The sequence below is a fragment of the Oncorhynchus clarkii genome, chromosome 12 (assembly GCF_045791955.1).
Source record: "Oncorhynchus clarkii lewisi isolate Uvic-CL-2024 chromosome 12, UVic_Ocla_1.0, whole genome shotgun sequence".
Classification (NCBI taxonomy): domain Eukaryota; kingdom Metazoa; phylum Chordata; class Actinopteri; order Salmoniformes; family Salmonidae; genus Oncorhynchus; species Oncorhynchus clarkii.
In genome coordinates this window covers 27852260-27868729 of record NC_092158.1, presented here as the reverse complement: position 1 = coordinate 27868729, position 16470 = coordinate 27852260, and the positions used below count along the sequence as shown (strand labels likewise).

The following is a 16470-nucleotide window of genomic DNA, read 5'->3' as shown; positions in this document are numbered from 1 at the left end:
CCAAGAGGCGGCCGCCCGGTGAAACTGAGCAATCAGGGGAGAAGGGCCTTGATCAGGGAAGCCACTTTAATAATGGAAATGGATGGAAATTGATGTAAAAATATATCACTAGCCACTTTAAACAATGCTACTTAATATAATGTTTACATACCCTACATTACTCATCTCATATGTATATGCATATACTGTACTCTATATCATCTACTGCATCTTTATGTAATACATGTATCACTAGCCACTTTAAACTATGCCACTTTGTTTACATACCCTACATTACTCATCTCATATGTATATACTGTACTCGATACCATCTACTGCATCTTGCCTATGCCGTTCTGTACCATCACTCATTCATATATCTTTATGTACATATTCTTTATCCCTTTACACTTGTGTGTATAAGGTAGTAGTTTTGGAATTGTTAGGTTAGATTACTCATCGTTATTACTGCATTGTCGGAACTAGAAGCAGAAGCATTTCGCTACACTCACATTAACATCTGCTAACCATGTGTATGTGACAAATAACATTTGATTTGATTTGATGATTAATCAGTCTAATCGTGTAATACTTAATTACAGAGAATCTTTGATAAAAAAAACTATAATTCTTCAGTTAATGATAGTAAAGACACGACAACTCATACTGTAGTAATAAAGGCCTAGTTCTGTTCAATCAGCTGTGTTTGCTAGGGATGGGTAAAATGTGTGACACCACCCCCTTCCCGGGACTGGAGCTCCCCATCCCAAGCTGTGGACCTGGGGATGGAAAGTAAATCCATGAAAATGTCACTACTCATGTTTTGTAGGAGCAGTGCATCTGTTGTTGTTATTACTGTAAATCTCCCTCAACATACCATCTCTCATTAGTACAATGTAGACTGTTTATAATACATATTTGAATTTATGGAGTCAATTTGGAGCCAAGACTATTGATGTTGGTTGCATACAGAACATATTTTGATACAGTAAAATAGTCCAAGATTGGTCCTGCATCCATAAAATATTCGTAAACATTGTGTCCACCATTTCATAAACAAACCTTTACATTTGCATATAACAAAAATCCATCATGGGTTTAGCAATAAGTCAAGGATAGGTACATCCTATCCTGTCCCAGGGACTGCGGTTGAAAATTAGCCGGCAGGCTAAAACCGGCACTTTTACTGAAACGTTGATTAATGTGCCCTGTCCCTGTAAAAAAAAAAAATAATCAACATAATGTATATTTGAACATTTTGAAAAATGCAAAAACCCAGGATCCCTGAGGCCTGAAAGTAGTACATGTAGTAGTAGTGTAATAGGAAGTTAATTGTTAATGTAGTACACAATGGAAAACAACCACTTGTATCTCTGAAGCAACCAAGCAACCAACCCTTCCAACCACAGCAAAGTGGGGTAGTGGTTTGGTACTTCCCGTGTGACATGAGGGAGGAACCCAAAACTTGAGGTGTTGAAAGATAAATAGCACACAATATGGTTGCCCTGGTTTGAACTACCTGAATATTCACCATCATATTGTAGATAACACAAGTCAGGTATCAACAATTACATGCTCATTTCACATGTCAAGTCTGAGTCACTACATCTCCCTGTTTGCTACAAACATTTATTTTTATCAGACGATCCCAATTGTAATAATATAAATGTTCCCTGTATTTAGTAGTAATGCACATGGATGGCATTTTCAGCTTGATTTTAAATATATATATATTTTTAAGTTGTTCTTATGAAAATTGGGACATTTTCTAATTGAGAACATGTACACACAAATCAAATCCAATTTTATTTGTCACATGCGCCGAATACAACAGGTGTACAGTGAAATGCTTACTTACGAGCCCCAAACCAACAATGCAGTTAAAAAAATACAGATAAGAATAAGAGATAAAAGTAACAAGTAATTAAAGAGCAGCAGTGAAATAACAATAACGAGACTATATACAGGGCGGTACAGAAACAGAGTCAATTTGTGGGGGCACCGGTTATTTGAGGTAGTATGTACATGTAGGTAGAGTTATTAAAGTGACTACGTATAGATGACAACAGAGAGTAGTAGTGGTGTAAAGAGGGGGTGAATAAGCTATCTTCGGCAGCACTGACATAACAGATATGTGTTTTTAGCAGTTTATACTGTGACACCTCATGATGAATGATCTTCATTTGCAGAGACATGAATCAAAGTTCCCACACACTGCCCTTGCAAAGTTTCACTTTAACAAGGCGTCACTAATTTGACTAGATGTTCAGGGGTGTTATGGCTTGTGTTTAGAAGCCTCTTGGACCTAGACTTGGTGCTCCGGTACCGCTTGCTGTGCAGTAGCAGAGAGAACAGTCTATGACTAGTGTGGCTGGAGTCTTTGACAATTTTTAGGCCCTTCCTCTGACACCACCTTGTATAGAGGTCCTGGATGGCAGGAAGCTTGGCCCCAGTGATGTACTGGGCCGTTCACACTACCCCCTGTAGTGCCTTGTGGCCAGAGGCCGAGCAGTTGCCATACCAAGCAGTGATTCAACCATGCTCTCGATGGTGCAGGTCTCTAACCTCCTCCCCATAGGCTGTCTCGTCGTTGTTGGTGATCAGGCCTACCACTGTTGTGTCATCTGCAAATTTAAAGATGGTGTTGGAGTCGTGCCTGGCCGTGCAGTCATGAGTGAACAGGGAGTACAGGAGGGGACTGAGCACGCACCCCTGGTGGCCCCTGTGTTGAGGATCAGTGTGGCGGATGTGTTGCTACCTACCCTCACCACCTGGGGCGGTCCATCAGGAAGTCAAGGATCCATGTTTAGTCCCAGGGTCCTTAGCTTATTGATGAGCTTTGAGGGCACTATGGTGTTGAACGCTGAGCTGTAGTCAATGAATAGCATTCTCAAATAGGTGTTCCTTTTGTCCAGGTGGGAAAGGGCAGTGTGGAGTGCAATGGAGATTGCATCATCTGTGGATCTGTTGGGGCGGTATGCAAATTGGAGTGGGTCTAGGGTTTCTGGTATGATGGTGTTGACCAGCCTTTCAAGGCACTTCATGGCTACAGACGTGAGTGCTATGGGTCGGTAGTCATTTAGGCAGGTTACCTTAGTTGTCTTGGGCACAGGGACTATGGTGGTCTGCTTGAAACATATTGGTATTACAGACTCGGACAGGGAGATGTTGAAGATGTCAGTGATGACACTTGCAAGTTGGTCAGAGCATGCTCGCAGTACACGTCCTGGCAATCCGCCTGGCCCTGCGGCCTTGTGAATGTTAATCTGTTTAAAGGTCTTACTCACATCGGCTGCGGAGAGCGTGATCACACAGTCTTTCGGAACAGCTGGTGCTCTTATGCATGTTTCAGTGTTATTTGCCTCGAAGCGAGCATAGAAGTCGTTTAGTTCGTCTGGTAGGCTTGTGTCACTGGGCAGCTCTCGGCTGTGCTTCCCCTTGTAGTCCGTATTGGTTTGCAAGCCCTGCCACATCCGACGAACGTCAGAGCCGGTGTATTATGTACAAAATAAGTTTAAAAAATAAGTTACAAACAATGCAAATAAGCAAACAAAAAACACAATCGGCTGGGGGCATGTAAAACATCTGCCATCTTCTCCGGTGCCATCTTACGTGATGCATTTTCTGAATGTTTATAGAGTAATTGGTATTCATCATAAATACGGCATCCCCTTGTGAATAAGCTATCTAAGGCAGCACTGACATAACAGATATGTGTTTTTAGCAGCTTATACTGTGACACCTCATGATGAATGATCTTCATTTGCAGAGACATGAATCAAAGTTACCACACACTGCCCTTGCAAAGTTTCACTTTAACAAAGTGTCACTAAAGTCCCTTGTTTCGAATCCAGGCTGTATCACATCCGGCCGTGATTGGGAGTCCCACTGGGCGGCGCACAATCGGCCCAGCGTCGTCCGGGTCTGGCCCGGGTAGGCCGTCAACTGACTTGGCTAGTTATATCAAGGTAAAAAATAAAACACATTTTTAAAATGGGCTTACATTTCAAGCCAGAATTTTGTACTTTAAAAAAAAAGTTCAAAACTGTGAAAAAAGGAGGAGCAGAGGAAACAACAGACAATATTACATTACAATGCAGTGATACACACATCATACACACTGTATAGGCAGCAGATTTATAGATCAGTGTTTTAGAGGGAACAATAACAATCAATGAATCTGGCAGAGAAATTGTCTTTTTGTTCTAAGATAGTGAACTCAATGGGAACTCAATGGATTGGCATGCATTCTAATAATTTTCACATGGTATAGGCATGTGTATTTCGTAAGGTGTAGAAAGTACAGCATTGAAAGAGAGATGTGCAAAGCTAAGGAGTTAGAAGACGGTATAGCCAGCTAAGCAAGGTAGCTTTGCTTTAAATGAATGATCAAGCGAGCGGAGCTAGCCTATATATTTCAGCCCCAAGAATAGTGACTTGACATGGGTTAATAGGATCTGATTTGCTTGCTGAGAAATATGTGTAGGCCTAGGAAGAGCTACTGTTGTAGGACGAAAGAGGTGCACGCGGAATTGAAATGGTTTTAGCTTCAAGATGAATACCACACAGTTTGGGGTCAACACACAAGTGCAAGAGCACCTTTCTTCTCTAACCATTCAATCAAAGGCCTTTTTATTCCCCCCTCTTTCCACCCCCTCTTCTTTTACAGTTCTGCATATTTGAGCAGCTTGCTCACTCCCAAATATACTAGTGTTACCCATCAAAGCATTTAAAAGATCCAGTGCTATGAACATGGGTCATAGGGTCATGATAGGCCTACCCTACAGGAGATGACACCTTATTTGCTGTAAGAAGATATTACTTATTCTACTGAGCCTTTTTACACTCATATGTCAAACATTTCTTGTTTCAACAGTGTCTTAAGTGGCTTGTAATTTCCTTCAACCACACAGTGTAATAATAGAGAGAAGTGAATGAATGATCTGAGGAAGTGTTTTTTTTTCTTTCTTTTAGAGGTGAACTGAATGTTCACACTCACACACCATGTGAAACAAAGCTGTGAGTTTATATATTTATCTCTGACATGCACTCATTTTCAGTTATCATGGACGACATTTCTTAGACTCGCCTCAATTAAGGGAATCATATACGCTAGAAATCAACTGAAAGATACTACAGTAGAAGCTGCTAGGCTGTACCTAACTAAACATGACTACACGTTACTACTACACATTCATTTTGACAGTTGTATAATTGCGGTACCATTGATAAACAATTTAACCATGATAATACGCAGGGTGATTCTGTAGCTATTGTAGAACATGGACTTCTATGGTTCAATATCTTTAAGTACCAAGAAAATTGCTTGTGTTGTGTGACATGCATCAATTGTGTTGTATGACATTACCTATGACATGGCAGACATGTTGAAACAAACACAACCCACACTCTATTACAAGGTTATCGAGTCCCTCTAATGTTATTGCATTGACAAGTAACAAGGATTGTCAGGCTGGTAAAGAATACAGTGCATTCAAAAAGTATTCAGACCCCCAGACCCCTTCACTTTTCCACATTTTGTTACATTTCAGCCTTATTCTAAAATGTGCCTTGACAAAATCCTGTCTTGGAGCTCTGCGGACAATTCCTTCGACCTCATGGCTTGGTCTGACATGCATTGTCAACTGTGGAACCTCTTATAGACAGGTGTGTGCATTTCCAAATCATGTCCAATCAATTGAGTTTACCACAGGTGGACTCCAATCAAGTTGTAGATATATCTCAAGGATGATCAATGGAAACAGGATGAACCTGAGCTCAATTTCAAGTTTCATAGTAAAGGGTACTTATGAATACTTATGTAAATAACATTTTTCTGTTTTTTATTACATTTGCAAAAATGTCTAAAATCCTGTTTTCACTTTGTCATTATGGGGTATTGTGTGTATATTGATGAGGGGAAAAAATATTAAATCCATTTGAGAATAAGGCTGTAACGTAACAAAATGTGGAAAAAGTAAAGGGGTCTGAATACTTTCTGAATGCACTGTAAGTAATATATTGTTTGTCACAGTAGCTGTGGACTATTGAACGCAAATAAGATATAATGTGCTTTTACTTTCATCAAAAGCTAATTCCTTTTCCACATTGTATTTCATGATCTCTGAAACTGTTTTGACAAAGTGGCTCAATTTCAAACTGCCATCTGAAGCATTTCACAACCGTGGCATGTTGTCACTGTGGTTCCAGATATTTCCTGCTAACTAGCCTTGCAGTTGTCTTCCTCATTTTAGCTTCCTCTTTGTGATGTTAAGGCTTATTAATGATCAGGCGTGTTGTCAGATGCACAGTATCATCAGCGTCCCTGTCGCCGTTTGGTTAAAGGAGAGAACTCAACTAAGGAATCATTGGGGCACCAACTAAACATCCACCATTTCAACTAGAGGTCAAATCATTCAGGTATAACATTATATTATTTCATGGTTTAATTTCTAATTCATTAAATTTACATAAAACATCTGCACAATTTTGGAATATATAATACAGTATAATGTATTGCTTTTTCTAAATGTAATGGGTCTTCTTCAGTCATTGTTTCTATTTGACTTGGGGAGGCAGGTAGCCTAGTGGACTAGTAACCGAAAGGTTGCCGAAAGGTTGCAGGATCAAATCCCTCAGCTGACAAGGTAAAAATCTGTAATTCTGCCCCTGAACAAGGAACCCACTGTTCCTAGGCTGTCATTGACAATAAGAATTTGTTATTTAACTGACTTGCCTAGTTAAATAAATAATAATTGTAGTTTCATGAAGATATGAATGGAAGTCTTATATCTACCCTAAACAAACAGTTGAAATGAGCTGGTCCATGTTGGTCCACTGGTTTCACTGAAGTACAGTTAAGTACACCAAAACAAAAAAGTACATAAAAAATAACCTGGAGTTAATTGTTTGGACATGGAATACATTCATGTTTAAACATTACCCAAATGTCTCTTCTGTTCATACTACAGGTTTATAGTCTGCAACTGTGAGAGCAGGCCCCCCACTTAGTGTATTTGTCAAGCTGAGTTGGACACTCAGTATGACAGGGTGTCAGTTTGTCAAATACCCCAAGTGAGGGGTCACTTGTCTGCTGAGCATCTCCCATCAGACTAACTTCAAAGAAGAACACTTCATTAACCTCCAAGTGACTTTCACTGTTAAGACTTTTTCAGAGGCAAAACATTTTGATTATGTGAAAATTATTATGTTTATCTACTATGAGTGATTATGTGCAATTGATCACGCACTGTCACAAATGTCTCATGTATTTTGTGTAAGTTTGTATGATGGAACTTAGTACACTGTGTAACAAGTGTGTGTCTCTGTATTAAATACTGCATTAAATAAGTACTGGGTTATAAAACATTGAGGTCCCTAGTATATTTATAGACGATGTGTATAGATTAATAGGAATGAATAGAAATGGAATTACGATTGCATTTATATAGATAACTTTTCATCAGGTTTCTATGCACTTTATGTAGGCCTGCATTATGTGTAAGGGTGACTGACCCACTACTACCAATGTAAAGTAATCACTGGGTGATGCACAGGAACAGTGAGTGGTGGCACATTGCTCTATAATTCTCAGCACAAGCAGTTATGACAGAGGAAATTAAAGGAGAGTTTGTGCTAATATGAAGCAGAGTCTAAACATTGCTTTCAACTAATTAAGGGAGATATAGGGACGATATATCACTTATTTATCTTGCACTCTGTGCTTTTACAAGGCCTATTATTATGGTCAATAACCTGCCTTTGGATACTTATATAAAACACCACCCTTTATCTGTCAGTCCCACATGCTTTCCTGTGCTCACAAAGCCATATGAGCTAGAATAAGAGCGGATGTCTGTGCTATCTTGTGATTAGATAGCAGTGTGTGACTCACATACTGCATTGAAATGGCGGTCAAAAAAGATATAGTCATCACCCATCAGTGTCATGTGTCATCAGTAACACTGAATATCGTTGTAATTTACCGACATGGTACCAAAACCACAAAATATGACTATACTGTATGTATTTCCATACAGTAACTTTCCCATTGTGATTTCCTCTGAGATTAGACTAATTCAACCCTGTTGGTTGGCCTCGAAGGGAGTCTTCAATCAGTCAGGTAAAGGTATACTCTGGATTGGGTAGGTTACTTTCTAAATGTAATCTGTTACAGTTACTAGTTACCTGTCCAAAATTGTAATCAGTAATGTATCTTTTGGATTACCCAAACTCAGTAAGGTAATAGCCAAGCTTCCTGCCATCCAGGACCTATGTAATAGGCGGTGTCAGAGGAAAGCCCATAAAATTGTCAGAGACTTCAGTCACCCAAGTCATAGACTGTTTTCTCTTCTACCACACAGCAAGCGGTACCAAAAGGATCAGCTTCTACCCCCAAGCCATAAGACTGCTGAACAATTAATTAAATGGCCACCGGACTGTTACATTGACCCCCCACCGCCATTTGTGTTGTACACTGCTGCTACTCGCTGTTTATTATCTATGCATAGTCACCTCACCCCTACCTACATGTACAAATTACCTCAACTAACCTTTACACCCACACACTGACTCGGTACCGGTACCCCTGTATATAACCTCGTTATTGTTATGTTATTGTGTTACTTTTGATTATTTTTTACTTTAGTTTATTTGGTAAATATTTTCTTAACTCTTCTTGAACTGCACTGTTGGTTAAGGGCTTGTAAATAAGCATTTCACGGTAAGGGCAACACTTGTATTCGGAGCATGTGACAAATAAAGTTTTGATTTGATTACATTCCATTACTTTTAGATTACATGGGCTCTCAAGCCTACACAGGGCTCCCTGTGGCGCAGCGGGTTAAGGCACTTTGTGCTAGACCCTGGTTGGATTCCAGGCTGTATCAGGCCTTGGCCGTGATTGGGCGGCGCACAATTGGCCCAGTGTCGTTAGGGCTTGGCCAAGGTAGTCTGTCATTGTAAATAATAATTTGTTCTTTATTGACTTACCTCGTTAAATAAAGGTTAAATAAAAAAGAAATAAAAAAGAATTAAGAGGCATTAGAATACAGTGGGGCAAACAAGTATTTAGTCAGACACCAATTGTGCAAGTTCTCCCACTTAAAAAGATGAGAGAGGCCTGTAATTTTCATCATAGGTACAATTCAACTATGACAGACAAAATTTGAAAGAAAATCCAGAAAATCACATTGTAGGATTTTTAATGAATTTATTTGCAAATTATGGTGGAAAATAAGCACAATTGGTGGCTGACTAAATACTTTTTTTGCCCCACTGTATATATATAAATATATATATCAGTCTAAAAATAAGTCTAGAAATTGACGTAGCAACTACAGATTGCCCCTTTAAATCTGTCAAAAGTGTGTAAATTTGAGCATGTGTCCATTAGGCCTATGGATTTTTTTTATCAGCGTGAATTAGATTGAGCAATAAAAGCCCCACTTTTATTTCACTAGCTGGGATCCGCACTGTGCAGCTGTTGCAAGAGCGCATTTTTCACTGGCTGTCCACTGGTTTAAAAAACAATGATTGATAGGCAGCTTAAACTTCTTGAATTCAACCATTATTGGGTTCAAATACACATTTAGATTTGTGAACAGCCATCCACAACAACCACAATCCGTAAGGGCACAAATAGCTAAATGAGAGAGCAGCAGTAAGAATGATTCACATCAATGTGCTATGTAGATATCAATAATAAGTTATATCCGTATTGCCATAGACTACACCACTGCTGTCATCCTTACCTCCAAGCGTTAAGTAAGTTCAAGTGAAGAAAGTAAGAAGATACAATAAGTGAGTTACTTGATGTCTGTCTAGGCCAATGGCCACTAGGGTTAGCACTGACACATGAACAGAGCAGTACTGTGCGAATCGGCTGACATGGCACATGGTCTTCCCAAAGACCCAGGTGCTGTTTACAAACCTGACCTGAAAAACAGGACACATTTAATACAAACACAATCTGAGGTTTTCATTTAGTAAACACTTCCTAACATTTCCTTATTAATATATAAAACAAGTGGTAGTCAACCCTTACAATTATGCCAATTTGGATGACCATCAAATTGAAACATTTGTTCAAACTTGCACAATCAAAGCCATGCTTAGAACAGTGTAGACATATTTTAAAAATAAGTCAATTACACTAAACAAAAATATGGGTGACATGTCTGGTGAGTATACAGGCCATGGAAGAACTGGGACATTTTCAGCTTCCAGGAATTGTGTTCAGATCCTTGCGACATGAGGCCGTGCATTATCATGCTGAAACATGAGGTGATGGAGGCGTATGAATGGCACGACAATGGGCTTCACGATCTCATCACGGTATCTCTGTGCATTCAAATTGCCATTGATCAAATGTATTTGTGTTCCTTGTCTGTAGCTTATGCCTGCGGCAGCCATAAGATCAACAGATGCATATCTGTATTCCCAGTCATGTGAAATCCATAAATTAGGGCCTAATAAATGTATTTCTATTGACTGATTTCCATACCATAACCCACCGCCACCATGGTGCACTCTGTTCACAACGCTGACATCATCAAACTGTTCACCCACACAACGCCATACACACTGTCTGCCATCTGCTTAGTACAGCTGAAACCAGGATTCATCCATGAAGAGAACACTTCTCCAGTATGCCAGTGGCCATTAAAGGTTAGTATTGCCCAATGAAGTCAGTTACGACGCCAAACTGCAGTCAGGTCAAGACCCTGTTGAGGAAGACGAGCATGCAGATGAGCTTCCCTGAGACAATTTCTGACAGTTTGCGCAGAAATTTTTCAGTTGTGCAAATCCACATTTTCATCAGCTGTTCTTGTGGCTGGTCTCAGACGATCCCGCAGGTTAAGAAGGAGGTCCTGGGCTGGCGGGTTTACACGTGATCTGCTGTTGTGAGGCCGGTTGGATGTACTGCCAAATTCTCTAAAACGACGTTGGCTTATGGTAGAGAAATGAACATTTAATTCTCTGACAACAGCTCTGGTGGACATTCCTGAAGTCAGCATGCCAATTGTATGCTCCGTCAAAACATAAGACATCTGTGACCTTGTGTTGTGACAAAACTGCATATTTTACAGTGGCCTTTTATTGCCCCCAGCACAAGGTGCATCTGTGTAATGATCATGCTGTTTATGCAGCTTCATGATATGCCACACCTCTCAGGGTGATGGATTATCTTGGCAATGGAGAAATGCTCACTGACAGGGATGTAAACAAATTAGTGCACAACATTTTAGAGAAATACACTTTTTGTGCGTATGGAACATTTCTGGGATATTTTATTTCAGCTTATGAAACATGGGACCAACACTTTACCTGTTGTGTTTATATTTTAGTTCAGTATAGATATTCTGGCCACAAAAGGTTCTACCTTGAACCAAAAAGGTTTTTCCCTGGAATCAAAAAAGGTTCTCATATGGGAACAGTGGAAGAACCCATTTGGAACCCTGTTTTCTAAGAGTGCAGGGCACAGACGTCATATTGATCATTATGCATTTGATGTGCATTTAATCAAATAATTATTCATCACCTTTATCAGAAGGATAAAATTGATGATAGTTTGTAGCAGGACATAGTAAAATCTGTAAGGGGGACTCAAATTGTAGCTCCTACAGTGCAGTGACAAGCTCCTAACAGCCTGAAGCCTACCACAAAAACCTGGACCTCTGTGAGGCAGTACAACAATCACATACTGTACACCTTTTACAGTATTCCCCGTATCAGGAAAAGTGTCCTCATGCACGGAGCCCTAGCTGCGAACCAGAAAACACTTCCCCAATACTTGAGAGAAATGGGGTGTATCCCACCGCTGCCACCAGTGTAGCAGGAGGGAGTGAGAGCTCTCAACTGTAACTCATACAGTGCATAGGCGAGCTATCAGACTGTACCACAAAAGCCCAGATGTAATTGCAGTACAATGCTTACACACAGTACACCTGTTACAGTAGTTGTTACAGTAGCCTGTTAGTTGCAAAGGCTAAATAAAAAAAACATGATATGTAATTACACCACAGTCTACCCCAAAGAGTGGTCCACCCATAAAAATGTAAACAATAGAGCAAATTATTTGTATCTTTCCATGAGAGAAAACATTATGCTACATTTGTGAATAAATTCTCAAGTGTCAACAAACATTTTAACAAGTTGGGTTTTAGGCTACTAGTAAGGTCTTTATAAGAAGCCTATTCAAAATATAGTCATTATTTAAAATGACAGACTGTGCCTTTAAAGACTGCACAGAAATGCATTTGAAAACAACAAGCCTACGACATAGTCACAAACAAGTATAGACCATATCTGTGGTAACTATTTAGCTCGGGTAACTTACCAGAGTAAAAGGAGTGTTGAGTAGAGTAATCATTAAATCAGCAACCGCCAAATAAAAAAAAATAAAAACTTGTGACAGAATGCATATTCTTGTTCTTTATCACAACGTAGCAAACCACAATATTCCCAAAAAGTGAAATTATAAACTATAATGAGTAAAGTCTTGGTTGATGAATTCTGTGACGCTGTCTCATATTTAGTTCCGTTGCCGTACATTTCTTCATCAACATAAAAATTCAAAAATGATAAATTATCTGACTGTGTGTAAAAATCTTATAAAAAGTATGCGGAACTATTTGTTCTTTCCATCATTGAAAACTAACACATGCGAATTTGCAATGAGGAACTTCACTTCACCATTTCTTGATCATTTGTGTCTATAAAATGTATTTAGACAGATGCTGTAGCATGTATTCCTCCTCGTCTAAACTGGTTGGTCAGATCATTTGACTCGAAGCACAGCTAACCACAGATCCAGCGCTATTCTTTCAGGTCGTCTGTTTGACTTACGTTCGCACCAGAAATAAGGTATTATGCTAGGCCTACATTGAACAACAAACCTTCAATGGTTTCCATAGGTGGCCATAAAATATAAATATGTTATAATGTAAAATCCATTAATTTAGAATGAAAGAATGGGAGTATAGGCCTACATAATGTATTATTAGGATATTATAATGATTATTGTATTGATGGATTTATTGTGTATTTGTGATTATTTTGTCAAATAATTCAGCATTAGTGTCTATTGATACCATGTAATGAAATAAACCATTATCTCGACCTATCCACCAATGGAGACAACCTGGTCTCAGCGGATTTAGTATTATTCTGTACATAAATTGGAAACACAATCTCCATTTCACTCCACACTGCCCTCTCTTACCTGGACAAGAGGAACACATATGTGAGAATGCTGTTCATTGACTACAGCTCAGCTTTCAACACCATAGTGGCCTCCAAGCTCATAACTAAGAAAAGGACCCTGGGACTGAACACCTCCCTCTGCAACTGGATCCTGGACTTCCTGACGGGCCACCCCCAGGTGGTAAGGGTAGGCAACAACACATTCGCCAAACTGACCACGGGGGCCCCTCAGGGGTGTGTGCTTAGCCCCCTCCTGTACTCCCTTTTCACCCACGATTGCATGGCCACGCATGACTCCAACATTATCATTAACTTTGCTGACAACACAAAGGTGCTTAGCTTGATCACTGACGACGATGAGACAGCCTATAAGGACGAGGTCAGAGACCTGGCAGTGCCAGGACAACAACCTCTCCCTCAACATCAGCAAGACAAAAGAGCTGATCGTGGACTACAGGAAAGGGAAGGCCGCACCCATTCACATCGACGGGGCTGTAGTGGAGTGAGTTGAGAGCTTCAAGTTCCTCGGTGTCCACATCACTAAGGATCGATCAAGGTCCACACAAACCAACACAGTCGTGAAGTGGGCATGACAACGACCTTTCCCCCTCAGGAGGCTGAAAAGATTTGGCATGTGCCCTCAGATCCTCAAAATGTTCTACAGCTGCACCATTGAGAGCATCTTGACTGGCTGCATCCCCGCTTGGTTTGGCAACTGCTTGGCATCCAGCCGGAAGGCGCAACAGAGGATAGTGCGTACGGCCTAGTACATCACCGGGGCCGCGTTCTCTGCCATCCAGGACCACTATACCAGTTGGTGTCAGAGGAAGTTGTCAAAGACTCCAGCAGCCCAAGTCATAGACTGTTCTCTCTGCTACCGCACAGCAAGCGGTACTGATGCCCTGGAACCAATAGGACCCTGAACAGTTTATACCCCGAAGCCATAAGACTGCTAAATGTTTATTCTGGGTAGCTATTTGCTTAATTGTTTAACTATCTGCATTGACCCTTTTTGCACAAACTTTTGTAACTCATCACATACACTGCTGCTACTGTTTCTTATCTATCATGTTGGCTAGTAACACTATTCCTAGTTATTTGTTCATATCTAACTCAATTACCTCGTACCCTTGCACATCGTCTCGGTACTTGTAACCCATATACTGTATATAGTCAAGTTATCGTTACTCATTGTGTATTTATTATTACTTGTTATTACCTTTCTATTATTTCTCTAATTTATTTCTCTTTGTGTTGAGAAGGGTCCGTAAGTAAGCATCACTGTTAGTCTACACTTGTTGCTTACGAAGCGTGTGATTTGAAATAATATTCATAAACCATTCAAATGTATTTGCTTGAGCCTGTCTGGGGTGACAGATGAACATGTAAGGGATTACAAAAACGATAACTGTAACCGTTACATTACCAGCAAAAATATTGTAATCAGATTACAGATACTTTAGAAAAATTAGATGACTACGTCGAGGATTACTTTTAAATTCAGAAAGGATGTTTTCGAAAAAAATGTTTGACACTTCTCTGTTTTTTTTTATGACATTCAAATCGGTATTGGAAAATGGCGCAAGTTTGTTTTCCGCCTGAGCGAGTCTGACCACAAGTCAGAGACCACTATGACGACACACCAAACAAATGTGTTTGATGGATCGCGGAAAAAGAGCAGGAATAGATTTTTGTAGTCTACAGTCCAAGTTATGTCTTCCAAAAGTGCGAATGCTGTCGGGATCCAAAGATTATTCAACTTGAATTAAACAATGATTTCAGTTAAACACATTTTCTTTGCAGGTAGTTATGCATCCGATGAGGCAGCGGATATCAATGTTTTGTGGCATGATTTGGGTGACGGCCTCGTGTTTCTCTCTACCTCATGCCATTTATCAGAAGCTGCTGTGGTTTGACTTTGGGTAAGGGAGCAATATTATATATTTATGTAAATTACATATTTTCTCCAGACAATCAGTACCATACAGTAATATTTATGCTTCCTTTTAGACACTAATAAATGGCTCCTGTTTCCAGAGTTGAGTAAAACCCAATTACAGTCATTCTTAGCCAACACAGCCTCTGATTTTGAATGTACCTTTTACCTTTAATAGCTTCTATAATAACTAATATAAGCCTCTATAAACCCATAACTACTTACTCATAAAAGTAGAGACTGTAAGCAAACATCCTGTTTTTCACTAATCACAGAAAGGTCTGAATGGTGTGTCTGCCCAGCTTTCCACAGCCGTCAGATGTGTTTTGGAAATACTTGGACCTGGCCACGTTTTTCCTCCTCTAATTGTTGCCACTTTCTATCATCTCCGTAGCTTACATTATCGTTGCTAAGAAGCTATGGATGCGTAATGCTATAGGGGATGTTGCCCACAGACAAAGGAAGAAGATGACTCTGAAGATGCTGATGTTGGTGGTGGCTGTTTTTGCTATTGGCTGGTTCCCTTTTAACTGTTATGTGATTTTGGTGTCCAGCCAGGCCATTAACACTAACAATGCTATCTACTTCACCTTCCATTGGTTTGCCATGAGTAGCACCTGTTACAATCCTTTTATCTACTGCTGGCTGAACGGAAGCTTCAGGACTGAGCTCAAGTCCCTGCCTTTCATTTGGCGTTCCAAGAGGGCAGTACATCCATGCTGAGGTTGTCATCTCTATAACTACATAGATTATGTATAAAGATATAGAGGTTAATACAGAGGTTAACATTTTTCCATAAGATTCTGTCAAGGCTCCATTCGGTTGATGTAATTTATAATTAGATCTAGGTCGACCTATAATATGAAATATTAGAGAATAACGGAAGTCTATTTCTTTAAGGGGAGGTAAAAAATAAATAATCAAATGGTGAAGTAGTAAAATATTTTGTAAATAATCAGGAAAGAGAATATTAGTGAAACACTTGTATGGATACCATAATGGTAAATAAAACGAATGTGATTTAGCATGTTATGTGTTTTTTCAAAACATGATAGCCTACACAATTCAAGTAAAAAAATATTTGTTTCAGTGTCTACCGTTCTTTTATAGTATAATGTTTGTAAATGTGTAACTGTGCACAGAGTAAACTCGAAACATTCACAATCATTCATTAGTGCACACTATTGCATAGGGCTATTCAATTCTGTCCCTCAAGAGATGTACAGTAGTACTGCTGTTTTTCTTTCCTCCCTGGTAGTTAGTTGATCAGTGTATGTCATTGACCTTAGATTTGACCCACAATGTATTCTCAGGGCTGATTCATTCAGTCCCTGATCAGATGGAGGAAG

General features: G+C 39.7%; 1 long non-coding RNA gene and 1 pseudogene across 1 annotated transcript; both read left to right on the top strand.

Moving 5' to 3' along the window:
* Nucleotides 1-6295: 6295 nt before the first annotated feature.
* Nucleotides 6296-8512, top strand: LOC139421955 (uncharacterized). Its single transcript, XR_011635690.1, has 3 exons — nucleotides 6296-6399; nucleotides 6559-6626; nucleotides 6951-8512. It is a non-coding gene; the product is annotated as an uncharacterized lncRNA (long non-coding RNA).
* Nucleotides 8513-8778: 266 nt separating this feature from the next.
* On the top strand, nucleotides 8779-15844 carry LOC139422426 (G-protein coupled receptor 83-like; annotated as a pseudogene).
* The last annotated feature ends 626 nt before the right edge of the window (nucleotides 15845-16470 follow it).